The sequence below is a fragment of the Haliaeetus albicilla genome, chromosome 7 (genome assembly GCF_947461875.1).
Source record: "Haliaeetus albicilla chromosome 7, bHalAlb1.1, whole genome shotgun sequence".
NCBI lineage: Eukaryota > Metazoa > Chordata > Aves > Accipitriformes > Accipitridae > Haliaeetus > Haliaeetus albicilla.
In genome coordinates this window covers 17,442,285-17,463,988 of record NC_091489.1, presented here as the reverse complement: position 1 = coordinate 17,463,988, position 21,704 = coordinate 17,442,285, and the positions used below count along the sequence as shown (strand labels likewise).

Here is a 21,704-nt window from a genome sequence, read left to right as displayed (position 1 = left end):
CGGACTTGTATTTCAGTCAGGCCTGAGGGCCGGGGCTGCAGCCCCTGATCCCTCCAGCTGGGCGCTGCGCTGCCCCTCCGCGGCTCCCAGGTCACCCAGCGTAACCAGAGGTTGCTCCTGTCCCGCTTACCCAAAGCCTTCGACTGCGCTGGTGAGAGGGGCCGACGGGCGGCTGTCCCGACTTGTGCTCGTACAGGCAAACGTTTCACTGCTTTAGCGGTGGCATCCGCGTGCTCCAGTGTGCTGCTGGAAGGAACGGGCTTGTCCACCAGCGCTGACCTGTTCGTACAGATCCTTACTCTGTCCTGACTTCACGAGACGCATCCCAGAAAGGTACAAGCCACAACGGAAAAGCTTTTCTAGAAATGCAATCCTGCACCGAGCCCTTCTTGCATAGTGCCGCCCCGGTGTGAAATGGCACCAGTGGCAGGGTTGCCTGCAGAAAGGCCAGGGAGGGGGCTTCCCACAGCTGAGGCAGAACCACTCTCAAAGCTGTTTGCTGTTGTTTCTGCCTAGTATGTTCTCCGTGCGTGTCCAAAGAAGAGCAATGAAGTGGGTGAAGGGCCTGGAGCACAAGTCTTATGAGGAGCGGCTGAGGGAACTGGGGTTCTTGAGCAGGGAGAAGAGGAGGCTGAGAGGAGACTTTATCACCTCTACAAGTACCTGAAAGGACGCTGTAGTGAGGTGGGTGTTAGTCTCCTCTCCCAAGTAACAAGTGATAGGACAAGACAAAACAGCCTCAAGTTGCAAGCCTTCAAGTTGGGAAGTTTAGCAAATATTTCTTCACCGAAAGGGTTGTCAAGCATTGGAACAGGCTGCCCAGGGAAGTGGTTGAGTCACCGACCTTGGAGGTATTTAAAAGACATGTAGACGTGGTGCTTAGGGACATGGTGTAGTGGTGGACTTGGCAGTGCTAGGTGTACAGTTGGACTCAATGATCTTAAAGGTCTTCTCCAACCTAAATGATTTTATGATTCTGTGATTCTGTGAACTGCTAGAAATAAGTGGGCATGCACAGTGCTAACAAGGGTTTCACTTTGATGCATCTTTTACAAAGGTTTGCAACTTACTGGTGGAGCTGTGTAACCTACAGACAATGGACTAGTTTGGGACATGTGGTAGGAATCAATCCTCAGTTCAAAAAACCCAAAAGTATACTGAACAAACTTCTGGGAAAAGTTGAGGTATATTACAATCAGCCCACATCTCTCATGGTTGAATGTTGTCCTAGGAGAGACACCAAAAACACAGCACGAGGATGCAGCTGAATTCTCATACATAGGCAATGTGTTTTCTGTTTTCATAATCCCATTTCTAATTTTAGAATTGAATATTTATCCCTTTAATACAATAAGCTAATTCTTTATCCATAAACAATGCCTGATAACAAAGGAACCATGGAACAGACTGACCAGCAGTGGATGCTCCCCCTTCCTTGGAGGAAATTAATTACTCTGGCAACCAAATTACACAGAGTAGCCTAGTAGATACTCTCCTGGTGAGTCTACGATCCATTTTATTGATACACGAGAATCATTTTGGAAATGCTAATGCCACATGGGAAGAATATGGATAGGTGTCTCCTTCTGCAAGGCGTAAAGGAATAGTCCTTTGGCAAGTGGGCAGCAGGATGTAAAACCAGTTTCTGATATCATATCACATGCAAATGCATTGACATCCTTTTTCCCCACATGTAATTGATGCTGCTGCATTATTCCTTCCCATCTCATCCTGCTCCTGTAGTGCCTGTTGTCAACAGTTTGTCTGCTATCTCATAAGTTAGATATCACAGCATTTTTTATTCTTTGAAATTTTCTTTATAAACAGCTAATAACTTTTCTTTCTATCTTCATGAATACAGCATCAATATATGCCAGCAGAAGGCTGCTGACAGAAATTTTGTGGTTCGCTGACAAGCATTTTTAGTCTTCATCAGGTTTTTATTAGCATATTGCTGGAGATCTGTCTTCAGTGCTTTGACAATATTAATGACTGTATGATGTCAAATGGCACTATTCTCTCCTGAGATTATGAAATATTTTAGACATTCGCAAATAGAGCAAACAGTTTATGTAAAAATGTCATTGTTGGCTCATCTTCACAGGTAGCACTCAGGCTAATTTCAGAAACACTCTTCAGAAGCAAAACATTTGTAAACAATACCAGCACCTCGTTCAAGCTGCTGTCTCATTCCACTGTCCTTCCCTGGGCTTTTAAGATGTTACGGTTGGGAAGTGAACTTCAGCCATATTAACTGAGAGAAATACATAAAAGAATTTGAGGAGTGCCTGGAAAAATAATTCTAAAAGTCAAATTCAGAGAATGAACACACTTTTACTTTCAATAGTGAATCAACTTTGATTCTAACAGGATCATCCAGTGCCACACATTGTACTTTTCACAACAGCCTGTTCTAGTCCCTAATCAGTACCAGTATTGCATTGGAATTTAGACTATTATTGATGTCCTTTTGCAGACATTATGAACACACTATCGATACCTCTTTGAAGTTGTTTTTAAAACAATTTGAAAACTCCCCTACAAAAAAGACTTTATACAGCTAATATTTCACACAATTCAACATTATTCTTGAAAGCATTTGTTATTGTTTATTCACAACATTAATGATATCAGTTTGAGGCACTGAATAGATTAAATCTTAAACACAGTAGATGCTAGAACAAATACTCTTTCTTCATAAAACTTTGTAGGATCATGTGTTACGGTAGGTACTCTTCTGATTTCTTATTTGTAACTCAGGTTGATCTCGTGCAATAGATGAATATGTTGTAGCAACATTACTTAGTTTAAGAAAAAAGACAGACTGTCTTTTTGTTAGGGAAATGCTAATGTAAGAGCTGTTGCCACTGAAAGCTGCTATCTCTTACCCTGTCTGCAGTGTGGAGGTGTCATAAGGGCAAGCCTTAAAACAACAGGGAAGCTAATTTGCTGAGATGACACGTCACCTTACATATATAGAACATCTGTTACCATGCTTCATGGCAGAATCTGCTTGACTATGCTGGAAGCATTATCAGACAAAGTATTTAAGTGATTAAATAAACACAAACTAGCAAACTGTAGCATTTTGGACATGAGATATCTGTACTCCACATTGCCAAACCAATTGCTTTTTACTTCCAACCAAAAAGGAGGATGAAGTGACAGATATTGAATTGAAATACCTTCTGATATTCTTACAGGTGGAAAGAAAGCTAGGCACTTTTTCCACATCTTTCACAATGAATTTTGAAAAATAAATTTTGAAAAAAAATTTCAAAGTAGTGATGATACCATTGTCATGCGAGACACTGGAAGTAGCCTTGCAGGTCCAGACTTGCTGAATACTGCAGTACATCATACATCCCAGTTTACAGTGTCAAGAGCACATAATGCTAAGAGTTTTCTACAATATACCTGTTTTCCTGACCAAATATTTTTCTCCTTTTTCTCTGCTGTTTTTCAGAAGTTACCTCTCCCTGTACCACTGCTTGGACAGTGAGCCATCATTTTAGAGTCTTACCAATACCAACTATTCATTTTGTGAAAGTACTTAATTTCCTTGAAAAAGATTTTGGGTAAACTAGAAATATTACATTTCATAAAAGTTGGCAGGAAGAGAGAGTGAGAATGCACATCAGAATCACTCTCTAAGGAATCAAAAAAATAAAGAGAGGTTTTCATTACAATGTGATCAACTTAAGCAGGTCCAAAAAGCTTTTAAGTGTCTCTTAAGTCTTGCTTTTGAAAGACCGAGGTGACTAGTCATTTATTGTACAGCCTTCCAACAAAGTGTAACATATGCTACTTCTCTGCAGTAGGTGAGTTAAGCAGGCAAGAAGAGGTAAGAAAGCTTTTTCATGGCAAGCTCTGGAACCCAGAATCAATTTTCTATTTACATTTATCCACTGCATGTTAAAACCATCTCTCTTGATTGGGGTGGCTTTTTTTCTGTTTTGAAGCATTAGAAACACAGTTGTTTATAATTTAAAAATCTGAAATGGCTTAATCATACAGAGTCTGGAATATTGTTATAGTTTTTCAACTTCTAACTTTGGCTTCTTACCACATAGCTTCATTGCTTTGGATAGAAATCAGAATCTATGGATATTTTAATTTATTCCAGCAGAATAAAACAAGAATTCTCCTTAAAAATGCAATTAAAATCCAGAAGTTTTCAGAATTGGCCATGCTTCCCTGATGAATGACTGCTTCCAAAGCTAAAGGGAGACTGCCTCAAAATCTTACAATTTAAACTGAAAAAATAAACACGAGCATTGTGCAAGGTCAGCAGTGTGGTATTTTAACCCTATTTAACATTTCTTTCTTGCTCTAATTTGAGTGAAGGAAGGAAAAAAGTCTTTCATTCCAGGAAGCTGACACAGAACATGAGCCAACCAAAAGAAAGGGCCAGGATAGGACAGTTACATGAGGAAAAAAACCCCAAATTTTCCAGCGTTATCAGCCTTGGAGCGCATCAAACGTTCCCTCACTGGAGCCAGGAAATTATTTTCCTCAGTCTTACATCATGTATTACTACAGTACACTGCTCAAACAGTGGAGTGAATTACAGTTTGTTTGATGTTTTGCTTCCCTGTGAAGAACGTTGTATTCATCATTGCTTGATGCAGAACAGTATCATTTAATCAGTTGGTACTATACAGAAATTTCTGTATACTTAGTGAAGGTCAGGCATCCACATTACTGATTCTTGATTAACACGGTTCATACAGCTTTATCCTAATCCCAGTTCACCAAACCAGTACTTTTTCTTCAGTAAACTTCCTCTTTAAAACCACTTTTTTTTTCTTCTTTTTTTTACAATTCATACAGGAAATGAACCTAGCACTTCAGAGAAATAAACATATGATCATGGGTCATACCCGTCTGTACTCTTCACAGCACATCTGCATTCCAATTTCTAGGTGTCTCCATTGCTAAGCTGCTTACTATTGGGCCAGGCCTCATTTTTTGTGTTCAGCACAATTAATATTAAAACAAGCATCTGTGTGAGCAGTGGATGAGATGGAGCTGGATTTCCTTTCCCCATCACAATAACCTCGCTTTCTCCCATGGTCCGCATGACACTCCGCACGTGACAAGAGAATTGCATACTGTGGCTAACTGGGAGCTGCACATACACAGACCGGGGGCCAGCTGGCTGCCACCAAATGACCAAAAGTGAAGTGATACAAGATGGGTGAGTGGCTGAGGAGAGCTAGCAGCTCACTGGCACAAAGGGAGGAAGGTCTCCCTCTCTCCCCCTTTTCCTGCTCCTAAACTAGCAGTGAAGGGTAGCAGTTGTCCTGTCCTCTCCTCTACTCAGAGCCTTCCACCCTCTCCCTTGCAGTCTCTCCACTGCTCATCGGATGTTTTGCTGAGCTGTCCTGGTACAAAAGTATCAGCAGATAGAAAACTATTCACTTTTTTTTTCACCAAGTTAATTTTCTGCCACTTTATCATGCTGAAATGACTCAGCAAAGGACATGACAAAGCATCCAGGACTGGTGCAAGGGAGGGGCAGGACCATATTGCCTGCGGAAAGGGAAGTGAAAAAGGAAAGAGTTTTCCTCTTTATAAATATATATAATACATATTTAAATAGATATAAAATAAAGAGACAGAGAGTTGGGACTGTAGGCAGCAGTTAGATTGGTCTAGGCTGCCACTGAACTTCAGACTCAACCAGATGTGGTCATGGAAGCATCCCATAGGTGTAAGAGCTGGCAAAAAGTGAGAGGAGACAACACACAGCTTAAAGACAGAAAAGGAAGGGAGAGCAGGACCTTTGCCTCTGGTAGTGGTAGCCTGTTAGATAAACTCAAGCCATCTCATTGTGACTTGCTCGGGATGGTAGTACATAATGACCAAGTCCTTTCCACAGCGCTGGCATTAATTTGTCTTTCTTCCATTGATTTTCAGGAAACTTTTAAGAATTTAATTATATGTGAAACTTCTACTCTGTTTCCTATTCAGCCGAGCAAGTTCCAAAGTCTTCCTCTGGGTAGAGAAGGAAAGTCTGACTGACACTTTAAACAACTGCATAAGTCTGTTCCTATAGGAAACAAAACAAAAAATAATAAAATACACACCTACAAATGGTCATGTAATTAAAGGGATGCTGTCAACTGCAATTATTTTAACTAACCAATTAAAATAGTAAAAATGTTTTGAGATAGAGTACTTTAACTAATATCTCCTGTGTAAAAGGATATCCCTTTTACAGGTGTTTGTTTTTTTCCTTCTGTTTCCTACTTGGGGCTTTAGAAGGGATTGGACTCCTGGTTGACGAAAGAAAAACTGCAAATATGCTCGAGTTTATGTCATATACAAGCTTTTTTGCCCCCCTCTGTGTATGCTTCCTGGCTGCCTCTTCCTTTCTCTTCTCCACTGCCTCAGCAAACAGCCACTTATAGTACTGTGGGAAAGTAGTGCTCTGCAGTAGAGTGCAAGAAAGTGATTCCATCCAGCTCATGCAGGAGTGTGATGCTCATTTTGAGAAAAGCCTTCTTTATAATTATAGTCGTGGGCTGTTTCACTGTTTTGGACTACGCACTGAACATTTACAGCAGAACCACGCGTTGCTGTCAGTGGAACACATCCATGATGTGTGTTATATGGATTAACACAAAATACATAATAGTTTTCCTGGAGGAATTAGGCAATTAGAGACTTCTATAAATCCCAGAGGGGGGCTATCTGCATCATTAAACACTTAACGAGGCCATCTCAAAATGGAGCAAACTGCTTTTGAAAAATCTCTTTGATGCCTCATTGTCACAATTCAGCATCATTAACCAGGAAGATTTAGTATTATATCACTGCTTTTCTCTTGTTCCTTTCTTTCCTTTCCCTGCCTTCAACTTGGGTTTGTGTCTCTTCTAGGCCTGCCCTCCCCCACTGCATATACTTTCTTTCAGCAAATAGCAATGTTGGTCCTGGGTTTCATACCCACCCCTCTTTCCCACCTTCCTACCATAAAACAATGAGCAAAAAGAATAAGGGAGAACAGATCATCTTACACCTCTCAGAGCTATTGTTTTCAGGACAATAAGCCATGACAGATTCAGGGGTGCAGCACTGCAAGGACTGAATTAATTTCAAATTTGGAAAGCCTGGCTTCCTTCCCTTCCCCCCCAGCAAACAGGATAAAAAAAATTATTTCATTTACTTGATAATTTATACTCTGTAGAATCTGAATATTCAATGAGCTCTGCATACAAAGGACTAGATATGACTCATGAGTCATATGGCTGACAACACTGCAGTAGGGAAAGGAATTCTGACAATCAACAGAAATGTGATACTAATCATACACAAATGTGGTCAGAGGCATAAAACAAAAACATTTTTCCGCTATTTTTGTTCATTTCTTTGCTATAGTTACCATTCGCATATTTCTGTGAACACTTAAATGGCTTTGCTCTGCTCAGAAGCTTGTGCCTGACTAGGTATGTGTTTATGACACCAGAGTTTTAGCAGTTACTTCTACTACTAGTTGATGCAACATCTTCTGATGGAAATGTGCTTTTCACTTAATAAATGCATATTTCATATTGCAATCAATGTAATGGCTCACTTTTAAGAGTTCTCAGACGTTTGTCTTACTCAAATGTGCCCAAATGGGCCTCATAAGACATTTCTATTTTTCCTGTAAGATTATTAGCCATTAATTATTTTAACCAATAATTATTCTTCAAAAAATATAAGAACTTCTTATAAGAAAAGGTATGGCATTATTTGTATGGTTAAGAGAAGGTTTTGGCCAAGATTCTGAGGGTGACTTGTAAAGGCTTTAGAACGTATGATTTTTACACCAAAATAGGAGAATAAGTTTATAAATCTGAATTTTTGTAGAATTAATTTATACTCATCTACTAGCATTCATATAAATGATTTCTAATGAGCAAATGGCAGTCTGCAGTATAATCACATCTTAAACCAATAAAACTGTAACCAGCAGATCCAGGAAGACCGTTCAGAATTCTAAAGAAAATTATTCATGCAATAAATAATATGCAAAGATTAGTCTTGGAGGTATTATGAATTGGTACGTTTTGATTGAAAGGAGTGTAGGTACAGAATACTAGCAGGAATATGATGGAAAAAAATCTTAACTTCAGAAAGAAATGAAGTTGGGAGAACTATTTCAACTGAGACTTAATGTAAAGATAACGAGAGCGTTTACCAGTAACCAGAGTACCTCCTAATGAGAAATCCACATATTCATTTGTACCACAGGTATGTGTAAGCAAACATTGGAGAAATCTTTTCACTTTGACTATAGCAGGGCACATTCAGCCTGCCTTCCCTCCAGCTCAGAGCATGTGAAGTGGACCATCCTAATTCAGCTGCCTCTCAGCCACAGAGCCCCCAGTGACCAGTAACATCAGAAGGAAAAGAGGACAGGAGGGGAATGTTTGTGTGAATATCTGAGCTTGAAGAGCTTCAGTTACTAGTAAGTAGACTCCCCTTTTAACTTTGAAATACAAACATAAATATTTCCATGTGGAAATTTACCGAGTGGGATTACATATAGAAGAATGAGGTCTCCAAATACCCATAGCGAGGAGTCTGAGTACTTCATGCAAAAAGCATCAGCCCTGGATGCCTCAGAGAGGGTGCATACTTGGTAAAGTTGATGGCTGAAGCTTCAGGTGGCTGCTCAGAGCTGAGTAGGGGCAGAGGACATCAAGAGGGGAAAAGTCTGGCACTCACCGCCCAGGGGAGAAACTGCAGGTGGATTTTTAGGGACACCTTACTCAGAAGGAACATCTTATAATGGGAAATCATCTGTAAAAACTTGCATTTTTCCACTTCTGAAGATAACTGCAACTAGGAAGGATTCCTCCACAGAGAAATGCTAACAAAAAACAAATTACTGGTGGCATGAAGGGGCAGCTCTTGGGGATTTATAAGAATTTAACTTCCATTTTTTGTGATTCTCATCCAGACCAACTGGCGCAAACTAGCTTTTGGTGCGCGGGTCAAAGCTAGGGCTTTCCTAGGGGATTAGCATCATCCTTTCTTCACACTCAGAGAAGCATATTTTACTGCAAAATCACCCCATGCTTTTTTTTATCTGCATACCACAGCCCTGTCTATTATGCATTATACATAACTGCATTGGGTTTGTGTGGCAGGGTTTTGGTAGCAGGGGAGGGGCTGCAGGGGTGGCTCCTGTGAGAAGCTGCCAGAAGCTTCCCTGGCTCCAAGTCAGACCCGCCTCTGGCCAAGGCTGAGCCCATCAGTGACGGCGGTAGCACCTCTGGGAGAACATAGTTAAGAGGCGAAACCTGCAGCAGAGAGGGGAGTGGGATGTGAGAGAAACACCTCTGCAGACCCCCAGGTCAGTGCAGAAGGAAGGGGAGGAAGTGCTCCAGGTGCCAGAGCAGAGATTCCCTTGCAGCCCGTGGGGAAGACCATGGTGAGGCAGGCTGTCCCCCTGCAGCCCATGGAGGTGAACGGTGGAGCAGATATCCACCTGCAGCCCGTGGAGGACCCCACACCAGAGCCGATGCGTGCCCCCAGAGATGGCCATGACTCCGTGAGAAAGCCCACGCTGGAGCAGTCCGTGCCTGAAGGACTGCAGCCTGCAGAAAGGACCCACACTGGAGCAGTTCGTGAAGGATTGCAGCCTGTGGGAAGGACTCATGTTGGAGAAGTTCATGGAGGACTGTCTCCTGTGGGAGGAACCCCACACTGGAGCAGGGAAAGAGTGAGGAGTCCTCCCCCTGAGGAGGAAGGAATGGCAGAGACAACTGTGACGAACTGACCGCAACCCCCATTCCTCATCCCCCTGTGCTGCTGGAGGGGGAGGAGGTAGAGAAAATTGAGAGTGGAGTTGAGCCCAGGAAGGAGGGAGGGGTGGGGGGAAGGTGTTTTAGAATTTGGTTTTACTTCTTATTATCCTGCTCTGATTTGATTGCTAACAAATTAAATTGATTTTGTTTTTTTCCCCAGGTCGAGTCTGGTTTTTGCCCGAGACCATAAGTGGTGAGTGATCCCTCCCTGTCCTTGTGTCAACCCACGAGCTTTTCGTTATATTTTCTCTCCCCCATCCCACCGGGGGCAGGGGATGAGTGAGTGAGCAGCTTCGTGGTGCTTCGTTGCCAGCTGGGCTTAAACCATGACAATAATGCTCAACAACTGCCTGCTCTAACCACAATACCTAACCACAACATGTTGCTCAGAATAAGCCTAGCACACATCAGTAACCTTTGCAAAGCCTACACTGCAAACACACCCTACCTGCTGTTATTTTGCTTCCTGCAGCTGCCACTGTACCTACTCCTTATGTGACAGCTCAAGAAATCATGACAGCATCTTGGGCCTCTCCTGAGCCTGCCTGGGCCAGGTAAGCCATCTCTAGACGTCACATCTCAACACCTTGCAGAAACTTCTAGACTTACATAAAATAGTTTTTTTTTCTTTTTTTTTCCACGGACCAATTTTTTTTCAATAACCAATACTTCATAACTTAAGATGTTTTGCATCTTGGAGACTAACATTCCCTGTGGCACCATGTTATGGTCTGTATTTGGGATGAGCAGTAGATAATCAAGAATTCTGGGCCACAGGAAGCCACGTGCGAGATGCCCGTCTCAGGGTTAGCACCTGCCATTCAGCACTAACTAGCATTCTGGGCACCCATGCATGTTTAGGAGGCATCTGGTACAGATTAGCTTCAGCAAATCCAAGGTGAGTCTGTTTACAGTCAAGATCTTCAAAGCCATTCTCCACAGCCTGTATCCCCCATATAATCTTCTTCAGCAACACTGAAAATATTGTCAGCTCTTTTCCTAGTGTGGACTCCCCCATTGCAGGGAACAAAAGACAGGATGCACATTCCCACAGGCTGTGTCTACACAGTTCTTACAACTACACCAAGAGAAAAAATACCAGTCATCATCAACTCTTCCAGAGTGGGTAGCTGGCACTCTCTCCTCCTCTGCAGAACCTTGGCTTCTGCAAAGCTGGAGAACGTGTGCTTATTTCAGGCCTTGCAGCTTTTTAATCTTGGATGAAGTGCCCATACCCAGTCAAGCTGGACACATACAGGGTTTGGAAGGAGTGTGCACTCAACTTGCTGACCACATGGATGGACTGCCAGGATACAGCGGATGCTAATTTCCCATGTTCTGTGAGAATCCCTATGACCGGATGCGTCTCACACCTTCTCTGTATGAGGAGTTTGCTGAACCTTTCAATGTGGATTAGCCCTGTAAGATTATGTCTTTCAGGGTATCTATATCCATCTCAACACTACTGCTGCCTCCAAGCAATCCTGAGCCCTAGGATGGTAGGCAAATGTGTGTTAGCAACAGCACAGCCTCACAAGCACCACCTGGGTCTGTAGGGTGAGAAAGGCACTACTGTAATGAATGTTCATTCCAGCCAGTGCTCATAGGGCAGAATGTTTTTCTCCATACATGACCAAAAAAAAAGCACTAATTTCCTTCCTTCCTCTGTACCTCCTCAAGAAGACAAAAGCAAGAGTTTATTTCCTTTTTATACAAAAAGACCCCCCCAAAACCCTAATCCCCCCACTTCCTTTTTCTACCTCCTTCCAAAGTAATGAAAAGCACCAGCTTACCTCTCCTCTCCACCAACCTAACCAAAGCATACAACTCTCCATCTTCTTAACACCTAATAAGCTTAGCTCCTCCCCTGCCTCTGGCTCCTCCCCTGGCAGGCTGAGGAATGCCCTTTGCAAAGGTCAGTGGTCAGGCCTGTGCCATGAAAGGCTCACACAAGAACAAAACCCAAGCTGTCTCAGGCAGATTGACAGTTATCTTGCTGCTTTGCTGCCTGCCCTGTGTCCCTTCCAGACAGAGGCAGCCCACATTCCCCACCATCCCTCTAGGAGGCCAGCTGTGGAGCTGCGATGAGGGAAGGAAATACTTCCCTTCCAAGCCCTTACTCAAAATAGATGGCAAGCAGAAAACTTTAAATAAAATACATGTAGATCTGTATGTAAAAATATTTCTCATAAGTAGAAGAGTTCGCCATAATTAACCCCTCAAATTAAATAGAACCAAGTGCTTACATGTTGAGGCTTCATCTAGTGTTGCTATGCAGACCATTTCAGTGGAGAAGCACTGCATTTGGCCACCATGAATAAGGGATACTCAGGCTGGAAGTTGCTTGGGCTGGTTCTGTTGTTTGATGGGCTGACAGGGTATGTGGCTCCTCCGTGGATGAGGTTTTAACAGGGGTGAAACTCAGAAGGTGCCTGAACAGCTTTTGAAGAACTTGGCATTCCAGTAATAAAGCACTCTGACCCTGCTAGTGGGTGAGATGCTGGTGCTGACAGGGTATGTGGCTCCTCCGTGGATGAGGTTTTAACAGGGGTGAAACTCAGAAGGTGCCTGAACAGCTTTTGAAGAACTTGGCATTCCAGTAATAAAGCACTCTGACCCTGCTAGTGGGTGAGATGCTGGTGCATCTCCCATCTCCACCAACACCCACTACCTCCTTCATAGCACTTACCTATCACAGATTGTCAGCCTGCTTTGGGCAGCAAGCAGATCAAGAACCTTGTACTGCTGCATGCAGGCATCTTGCCTGCATCTTCCTCAGTTTCAGTAGAGAAAGTGAAAGAGAACAGGGTGATTCATGGATTTCCCATGACTTTATCACCAAGTGCAGGAAACAGGTTTTTGCAGTGATGCGAGAGTATGATAACCAATGGTCTTTTGAATCCCCAGTGTGGCTCAGAGCTTTTCATATCACCGCAAAGTCAGAGAGGAGAGAAGAAGGAAGATCTTTGGAAAATGGCACCTGCCTGGAACATGCTGTTTGCAGTATTAGAAGATACTGTGAAAGCAAAGGCTTCTCTTCCAGGTAGGAACAGACCACAGATATCCTTAGCAGCTGTCAGGCTGAACATCTATCTGAAATGCACCTAAGATGCTTCCATGTGCCTAGGGAGTACAATTCACACAGTGTGTGAAATTAAACTTTGGGTGAGAATATCAGCATGAGACAGCTGGAAACATAGGAGTACTGTAGCAATAATCCTAGCTGGCCCAAAACTGTGTTGTTTGAATAAAATCTTTGCTCATTAAAAGCTTTGTGTCTGTTGAGTGGTTGAGAACTGAAACAGCGTTGAACACACTCCATCTTATATGAATAGCAGCCAAACATATGGAGAGTGCAGAAGCATGCCCTCCATGGATACTCAAATTTCTCCCGTCTGGAGTGGAAGGACATAGGTACTACATAGCTCAAAGACAGAAATACAGCTGGCAAGGAAGTAATTTTCTTGTGCTAGGCGAGAATTCGAACCAAGTTTTTATTACAATAGCATGTTTTGAAGAAAAAGAAATTTTTAGAAGATTGAGTTTTCAAGAGAGAAAGGAATTCTCTGGAGTGACAAAGGATCTTGTTCAGATCTTGCAAAATTCAATTTAAAAAATCAAAGAGAAATTTCTAAAAATCATGAAAATAAGAATACTTTTTTTTTAGATATTCTCTTTTCAGTATTGAGTTAGAATGGGAATAATCATTGTTAATAGGTAAGGCTTTTAAATTTTGAATTTTAACACAATCTTTTGTATTTTAATTAAAAGGTTACTAAAATGTATAATTTTGTAAGTAAAAAGCAAAGTTCCTCCCATCCTGAGGAATGCCATCTGATTGCACTGTAAGATTCTTTATATAATAAATTATCTGCAATTCACTGTATTGGGGAACATACAACATTGTTGTTTTAACATTTGGGAAAGCAGAATGAATTGTATTGATCAACAAACATCTCCTTAAAATCTTAGAAAGCTTAGCTCACTAGAGGAACACTCAGAAATTGTGCTTGTGGCTGCCACTGCCTTGGAAGGCCTGCTGGATCCAGTGGTGGAGGTAACGTACTGCTTGGAACAAAGACAAATTAGATCACAACATACATCACAGGTGGCCACCATCTGCATGGCCAAGTGCTACTTTTATACCCCCAAAAGCATTTGAGGTCAGATCATGTTGTCATGTCTCTGTCCACGCAGGGCAATACATGCCACAACCCTGGCATTTCTGAAGTTCAGAATTAGTCCTTTATTTTCTGTCAAAGACAAAACTAGGAGAACTCTTGTCAGTTGTTAATTCTTTCTTGCCCCTCTGCTTCCTATTGGACAGGAGTACTCTTTTCTATCAGTTCAAGGGATCACCTTTCTTGGAGGGAAGGGTTGGTTGCTTTCCTCCACACCTGCAAGTTCCTCTAGCATCTTGCTGAGCTGAAAGCACTTAAAATGTCAGCTGTGAATCAGAAACCCTAGGCTGGTTGGTAGCATCTGTGCCTCCTTGTCCTACCAAGTGGGTACAGCTGACCTTCCAGGTCCTCCAGGGGTTCATATACCCTGTAACTGGGCAAACCATCCCTGTTTGCTCACTAGGACATCAGATTTAATAAAATCTGCCTAATATACATCCAGCCAACATTCGTGCACATGTACAAGCTCCACCCCATTGTGCTCAGACAAACAGAGCACTGCCTCCATCTGACCTTCCAACCAGCCAGCCTTCCATGGGGCTGACAAAACGCCCTTGTGAGCTACCTCCTGACTCAAGGGCTTATAATAAGATCAGGGCCATAGTTTAAATCAGATATCAGAGAGTTGTAAATCCTGACATAAAAAAGAATAATCATACTTCAGCTCAGTGAATGCAGCAAAGCATTCTGAAACGCAGTATTCCTGTTTCTTTCTCTGGTCCCTCATTTTATCCACTTTGTAGCTGTTACAAGTGTTAACCTTGTGAGCAAAGCAAAGAGGCTTGGAAAAGAAACTCTGCAAAGGGTCAAGAAAATACATGGCTTTTTTCTAGAGAACAAAAAGCACCATCCAATGAACACAGAAGCAGATGAGATGTCAGCGGTTAGTTTGAAGCTTTATTTCTGCTCTAAAACCAAAGACCTCTTTATAGCCTAACAGAATTATAGACTCGAGTCTACCGTTAATAGCATGCATGGCGCCAGTGTAATAAAAAATGGAAATTCATTGTCCAAGAATGATTTATGAAGTTCAGTAATTCATGTCAGAGTTTCCACAACATTGTGCTTCTCAAAAAATCTCAGGTCCAACTAACTAACAGTGCTCAGTTAGACATTGATCTTTTAATGAATGTGTGCACTTTACTGATTTTATTTTGGCAATGTTATAAGCGTGGAAGCAAGCGAGCGAGAGAACATGTGCAGTAAAATATTCAGCAACATTTCTAATCTGCTTTGTACTTGGTATCCTTAAGATATTCATTTCATCTTTCCACCCTCCAGGACAAATATATACATGGAACATGTAAACTTCTGAAAAAATGCGCTTTTTTTAATATCAAGTTCTGCAGAATATGTAATAAATAGATGTGAAGAAGCAAAGACCAGATTTAAGGGTCATTTTAGCAATAGGCTTTATTTCAGATCTATAACCATGAATAAAAATAATGCATAGAAAATATTAATTAGCCCATTTTCAACCACTTATGTCTCTGTAGTGCTACACCAAGTGAGCTTACTTTTTTTTTAACTGTGTACATTTAGTATTAATGGTTCAGCTCTTCTCCAGTCATCAATAGGGAGCCTTGTTACCATGGTGACAGACAGATGGATTAATGCGATGTTTAGAGAGATACAGTAGTGCCAAATTTTTATATATACAGTAAGCACTAATGTACTGCATACACAAGAGGGCATGCATGCAGAAAATCTCAGGGACAGTCTCCCATATGCAGAGAGAGTGCCTTGACACAAAATTCCCATTATCTTCTGACAGAAAGTGGCCATCTATCTCCCACTTTATGCCCTTCAAAAATACCCTGTTGGAGTCACGGACAATTGCTCTAGAAATTTAAAACGAATGTCTAATGAGGCCTGTTGGAAAGGGCTGCTGTCAACACCTAATGTGTCAGCTACATGTATTAGGCCATGAAGCTACCGGTCATCTAAGCATGATTATCTATAATCCACTTCTTGAAATGCTGTCTGACACTTTCAGCTGAGACCTTTACATTTGCCTGTTTACTTTATTCATTGCAGGTCTCACTAATGAGAAAGAAATGCACAGTATACAAAAATCATTGGATTTTTACAGAGTACAGACAGAATGCATGTCGAGTAATTCTTCTCAAAACTTTCACATTTCCTTCTCTTTCAAACCTTAATGACCTGCACCTTCCTTGCCCATCTAACTCCCTTCCCTAGAGCTGCTAATGAGCTTTCCTGTTTTCAGAGCGTTACCTTAATAGTTTGTGTCTTGCAAACATCCTCAGATGGAGATGAAATTAATACAGGAGAAAATGTGTGACAGTTATGCTATGAATCTCTGTCATTTAGACTGTGAATCTCCCATGCTCGTAGAACTAAAAGATTATGCTAGTTGCACAGTTTTATTTTATTTTATTTTGTTTTATTCTTCATGCAACATTTGAATCTTTCCATCATTGCCGAACATCTTCGCTGCAGAAGCCTATGATAAGCTGCTAAACTGACTGAAAAGTCAGGTATTTTTAAAAGACAATTTGACCTGCCAACAGAAATTCTGGCACAAACTTGGTGCTTTTAGAAATATTCTAGATATGAAAGCAGAAGTACTTTATCCAGATCACACTATTAATTTATGTTACAAGAATAATTTAATTAGAAATGTTTTCCATCCATCTACACAAAGTGATAATTATCATTCATCAGGAGCCTAATATTCAGCTCTCCTTCCAGGCCTTTTTTAATTGTAATATTAAACTATAGCAATTAAGCTCTGTGAACGACCGCAAAAAGGGCCTTTGGATATAATTGCACTGAAGCCGATTAGGAGAAGTATATATCTCGTATTCAAGCCAATTAATTTTACCGTTGGATTTCTCAGCAGGTGATGAGTCAAGTCTATACTGGCCACCTCCCCACGATAAACGAAATGCTAGTCCAATTCCTTTCCTCTGCCAGGTGCTCTGCAGCATGTGCCACTGCCAAGAGCCCCCAAACCAGTGTCACCGGCCACGGGATGGGCACAGCAGCCCTCCCATGGGATCACCCAACGGAGCAGCCTCTGAACACGGCATCTGAGGGACTTCTGCTGCCCAGCGGTGGCCCGTGCCAGCAGCATGTCCCTCCTGCCCCGCAGCCACCGTGGCACATGGTGTTACCACAGTGCCAGGTGCAAGTGAGCCAAGCTTGAAGTACCCTTGTCCACTAAATTTGTGGGGGAGCCGACCCACACGTCCCAAGTCACCCAGGCTGGAAGGGAGCTCAGAAGGTCTCAGTCCAATCTCCTCCCCAAAGCAGGCTCAGCTGTAAGCTCAGACCAGCTCACTCTGAGCTTTATCCTCTTGAAAACCTCCTCAAAAGGAGACTGCACAACCTCTCCAGGCAGCCTGATCTGAGCCTGACTGTCCTCATGGGGACCTGTTTGAGCAATGGACAAAGAAGTCATCTCATGGAGCCCACACACAGGATGGACAACTCTACATATTGGACTGTCACCAGGAGGCCTCCTCTGCCCTGCCAACCATAATTTTGGAAATTTCCAATTCTGGCCATGCGGGCCAGGAGCAGATTTTCTCTGCAGAAAATCCTACTTCCAGGCTGTCACCAGGCAGAACTGGTCGATCTAACCGGTAGTGCAGGACCACCGCTGCTACCTCAGGTAGCAGCATCCAGGCAGAGTGGCTGAGCTTCAAGTACCAGGCCATGCTCTAATGACACCGTGGAAATTATAATTAATTTTTGCTCTTTCTTTTTTTAATTCAGTCAGAAATACATTTTTTTTCTGGACCATGTTAAAGGGTTTTCTAATAAGGTACAGCAAAGTAACTATTAAAAGTTTATAGAGTACTATTCTATAATGAAATACATACTGAGACCATTAAAGACATGGTACCCAGTAAAAAATAAAAAAGACCTCATAAACATATTTGCTAGGTCTGTAAAAACAATGGTAATACCACGGGAATTGGAACGGGATCTATGATTTGCCTCTCTAGTTAATGTGGGCAGAGCCAAAGAGATATAGGCGTATTTTACTTGCAGAGAGAGAATATCTTAAAACACTGAGCAGGTAATAAAACATATAATTTAGTAAAGGATAAGAATAGAAAACAAGTAGATACATGCATATGCAAGAAAACCCTCCGTAAGTGTTCTCATCTCTGCAGTGCCAAGTAAATGCTGTCCAAGGCATACGACAGCCTTGATATTTGTTATCATCAGCTCTGAAATTTGAAGTGCGCTTCTGTCCAGCCATAATGTCATCATCCATGAGTGCTAATTTGGGATTTATAACTGAAAATCTGGCCATATTGCCAATGGGACTTTTGCCATTTACTGAAATGTGGCCAGGCTCTGGCCGTAAAAAGCAGGGCTACTGTGGTCTCAGTGCAGCATGCCAGCACACTCAGTCTCGTCCAAAGCTACGCCTGATATGCCCTGCTGATTAACCAAATGTAAAAGTGAAATTAAAAAAGAAGCGTTTCATCTTCTGCAGAAGTAAGCTGCAGCTTAGAAAGGCAGCTCTGGGGCTGGGGGAGGTGACTGGGAATCTGGAGGTCCAGCCTCTCAGCTCCTGATTTTACCAAAGAACTACAGCAGAACTTTGTGCAAACTGATTGATTTCTTCATCTTCACCAAATGGAAAAATACCCCTCCCATAAATCTATGAAGGTAGCTCAACTGATATTTTTAAAGTGTCTTTTGATTCTTCAATACAAGGCTCTTCTTATAGTTGTTCTTACATTTGACAAACGAGCACTGACTTTGTCAGTATTTCTGTGGTTAAAGTCTATAAATTATTACTCAGTGACCAGATTTTTTCTGCGATATGAGACAAAAGACCTGAGGACTTACTCTCAGCATGGGAATTTCAGTCATCGGCTTTTTAAGAGATGCACAACGGTAACCAGCTTACTGTAAAAAGAGGTTCCTGCAGAAACCCAATCATAGCTGCTGAATGCTTTCTTGTCCAATCGACCAGAAAATTGTTTAGAAATACGTAACCGGTTTCTTCATGCCTGCCTATACACAGCATTGAGGCTGCATGGTGCTTTCAGGAATATCTAAGCTTTCATAAACACAGGAAATGAGCCCGGTGAGTCAGGCGGAGAGCAAAGCTCAGCTCTCCTGAGAGCCAGAGAGTAGCCCAACTGCTGCATTTTCTCTTTCCAAAACCAGTGTTTGGCTCTCTCCCAAATACTTTTACATAATCCAGTTCTGTTACCGAACATGTCAGTTTAACCAGTATTCAAATCAACCTTCTCTATGATTTGAATTGGATTTTCAAACTCCAAGCAGAATTCTGTGCCTCAGCTGCCAACTTTTTTTGCAGTGGCACTCAAGACTGTTTTGGATATATAAAATCAGTCAGTTAGACAATTTAGTGAATGTATCGAATTACTGCATTGGTTATGTCCCAGCCAGCTTATAAACTAGCTTTTTCTCCTCTGAAGACCTAGATTTCAAGCTTGGTCCTCAAGTGAAACTTGGCTTCAGTGGAGATGGCCAGGTATCACTGTGCAGTCCTGCACAGAGAAGGAAGGGGAGCAGGAGAAACACAGACTGAAATATTTTGCAGCATTATGCTAAGAAGTTTGCACACCGTGCTGTTATTTCTTGATAGAGCTGCTTATCGGCAGAAATACCATGCATTCACAAAGATTATAAAAATCTCTTAGGGAATATATTTACGCAAACCTGTTTCTTTTGGTTTTTTGTTAAATTTCTTTTCTTCCTTGTGCTCTTCCTTATTCTGTTTCCACACTTCACCCTCACCAATACTGTACATTCTTAATGAACTTTCATGAGAGAGGCACTGTATTACCAATTTTTCATTAAAACCCAGGGGTCGACGTAGAAATCCTAACCACAACTTCACAATCATAGGTAGAACTGAAAACTTTGGTTGCCTCTCACTGTCTGCTTTTGGCTCACCAAATTTTTTGTAATAAAACAGGAAGACCACAGAAGGAAGCCCACCATCCACAAACTCAGGGCATCCTGGCTATTGCAAACCTCGACAGAAAGTAAACATGGCCACAGTGCCTGAACCTGGTCAAGCAATTACTGGTGCTTTGTCCAAATTCAAAGCTACGAGAGCTCAGACCTGTGCTCAAATTAAATGAGTAAAAGTAATGTATTTTTCAACTCTGCTATCACCTATATAGCCTACTTATTTGCATATACATTTTCATGCCCTCATGTTACGAAGATTTGGATATTTGATACAAGAACAATTAAAATCTGTCTTTCAAACAAAAATGTGTCCGCTTTTAGAAAAACATAACTGAATTTTAGAAAAAGATAACTGGTTAATTCTGAGTAGCCATATATAGATGAGTACGCTTGCATGTGTACCACAACAGTGAGAGAAGGAATAATGACAGGAAATGCAAGGCTCTTGGGTGAGGTATACGTAAGAGGAGAGAAAGCATTATCTTATATTCAATTATATAACAGAAGAGATTAATATTGTAAGCTAAATGGATGCAATTCTGCTGAACATCTCTGTTCTTTTAAAGCAGGACAATTTATTTTACAACACTAAGAATTTTAAGTTACTCAGTCGAACAGAGTGGATTTTATGGGTTTTATGCCCTACTTTAAGTCTCTGTGAATGATTAATAGAGACAGATCTTTTCTGACTCTCTTAAAGGTAGATTCTTGGCATTATTCAAGCCAGGATTAAATAACATCATTATACCTTTTCTCTTCTCTTTCTTCCCAGGTCTGGAGAAGATTTGAAAGAAAGTGATGTCTTGATTGATGTGAACTCAAAAATCTATCCTGAGAAAAAAATCTAGGATTTTATCATCAAAGACACAAAAAATAGGTTATTATCTCTCACAGTTCAAGGATTCTTCTAGCAGATGCAATGGTGATCTTGACACAATTTACAATCAAAATGACATGCGTGCTGCTGTTTTAGTTTTATGCATACTAATAACATTTAAATACTTCATATAATCATATACACTTCAGCACAAAGACAAAATAAAAAGTATTTTCCTCTTTAATATTGTCACTGTGCAGTTTTTCTAAAGACCACCTTTCCTAAGCTTTTCCAGGAGGTTTTATTATTATTTGTGGCAAAATCTAATGCCATTCCAAAACACACACAGGATTTTGGGGTGCTTTTTCCAAAGGAGGGAAGAAGACTGTAAGTCATTTAGGTGCTGTCCAGATTAGAAAAATGGAGTTAGTGATGATGGGTCAGCTATACAGCAGAGATAATGTCTCCTTTTGCAGTAACTGCTTCTTGATCGTGTAAAATTTTGTTTAACTGACACAGTACATGGACCATTAGGAAACAGCTTTGGATTAGCTTTCAGAAGTACCGTGAACAGGAAGTTTCCCAAAATACTAAATTTTTGCCTAGCAACCAAAACCCCCTATAATTAGACCCGTAGATACAGACTATAAATGATGATGAAAAGATACAAAGAAGGAAGCTGGAGAAGAAACGCTTGTTTTGGATTTATTTACATTCTTTGCTTGCTGTTCACGTACTGACTGTTATAAATAAAAACATACTTTACCTGCCCGTACTGAATCCTGTTAAGTTAGTATACCGTTTGATAAAGGAACACATTCAATAGTGATGGATATAAATCGCTGTACAGTTATCGATCAGCAACAGCAACTGAGAATTACTGTGGCGGAGGCGTGAAAGAAGACAGAAATGTACGGTTCTCGTAGTGTTACTTTATGATTTCATTCAGACACAATTTAGATGCAT

The 21,704-nt window shown here is 41.4% G+C and overlaps 1 long non-coding RNA gene across 1 annotated transcript; it reads left to right on the top strand.

Moving 5' to 3' along the window:
• The first annotated feature begins 7,814 nt into the window (after window positions 1–7,814).
• On the top strand, window positions 7,815–13,058 carry LOC138686077 (uncharacterized). The gene is made up of 3 exons (XR_011325397.1): window positions 7,815–8,458; window positions 10,276–10,357; window positions 12,711–13,058. It is a non-coding gene; the product is annotated as an uncharacterized lncRNA (long non-coding RNA).
• The last annotated feature ends 8,646 nt before the right edge of the window (window positions 13,059–21,704 follow it).